Raw genomic sequence first — 1,458 nt, 5'->3', positions numbered from 1 at the left:
ATGCTTTATTTTACTATACACGTTAAATATATTATTCATATCTTGAGAGTTTCCGCGCCAGATAAAGCAAATATACAAATTTTATGTGAAAACATTTAAAACATAAACCTGCACAATAGGAAACTACAAATGAACACAAGTGACAGATAGAAAGCTCGAAAATATGTCCATGTCACTAATCTACTATTTCTCCCTATCATAATTGATTGTTATAATTATTATGATCATAAATGGCAACAATTTCAATTAGTATTATGTCCTTTCTTACCATGATGCTATCATTGTTATTTTGTTAACTTACCTTCAGTGGTAGGTTTACAATTACAATTATTATCATCACAATTGTTTTTTTTTTTCAATTATCATCATTAATAATGTTTACCACTATAATGATCATTCATGATTTTTATAATGGAATAAGAAAAATCAGTTAAAAGTTATAAAGAAAGGTATAACATATTCATATAAAATGCCAACAGCATCTGGCCTGTGTTCCCAGGCGGTCACCCATCCAAGTACTGACAGACCCTACGTGCTTAACTTCGCTGATCGGACGAGAAGCGGTGCTTTCAACGTGGTATGATCGTTGGCATTAAAAGAGTACCATTAACCATTTATCTCAGTGCTCACGGATTCTTCATCATTTAAATAGAATGTAACTTTGGTTTTTGAAACACCCTTCATTACCATTACATTCTACTTATGACGCATGTAAGAACAGAAAACACGCATACTACCCGCCCATATAAGAGGAATTCTAGACAAATGGTTATCAACAAATGTATATTTTACAATGAAAGGATATAGTTATGTAAGAGTCAGGGTACCACGTTAAAGTCACCGCTTCTCGTCCATTCAGCGAAATTAAGAATAGTTGGGTCTGGTCAATAATTGGATGGGTGACTGCCTGGGAACACCAGATGCTCTTATTTTACTCTACACGTTAAATATATTATTTAATATCTTGAGAGTTTCCGCGCCAGATAAAGCAAACATACAAATTTATGTGAAAACATTTAAACATAAACTGCACAAATAGGAAATACAAATGAACACAAGTGACAGATAGAAAGCTCGAAAACATGTCCATTCACTAATCTATTTCTCCTATCCATACTTTGATTTGGTTATGATTATTAGTATGGCAACGATTTAATTAGTATTATGTCTTTCTTACCATGATTGCTATCATTAATTTTAAATTTTTAAACTTACCCTATACTTAATTTCAGATTTTTCAAAAACTAAATTTTTTTAAAAAAACCCTTATTTTCCCCCTTTTTTTTTAATTTTTCTGTTTTTTTAAAAAAAAAACAGTAAATTTAAAAATTCATATTCTATAAAAAAAAACTGGTTTTCCCCCTCCCCTGTAGAAAATATTTTAATTGCCCCGGGGGGGTTTTTTTTTAAATTTAGAAGTTCAAATTTAAAGATCATTATTTTTTTAATGTAATTTTT

General features: G+C 30.4%; 1 pseudogene; it reads right to left on the bottom strand.

Annotated features, from left to right (window-relative positions):
- Positions 1-470: 470 nt before the first annotated feature.
- Positions 471-591, bottom strand: LOC119568603 (annotated as a pseudogene).
- Positions 592-1,458: the final 867 nt, after the last annotated feature.

This window comes from Penaeus monodon, unplaced genomic scaffold (genome assembly GCF_015228065.2).
Source record: "Penaeus monodon isolate SGIC_2016 unplaced genomic scaffold, NSTDA_Pmon_1 PmonScaffold_10041, whole genome shotgun sequence".
In the NCBI taxonomy this organism is placed as follows: Eukaryota; Metazoa; Arthropoda; class Malacostraca; order Decapoda; family Penaeidae; genus Penaeus; species Penaeus monodon.
Note: the sequence above shows the minus strand (reverse complement) of the source record. Positions and strands in the feature narration are given on the sequence as shown.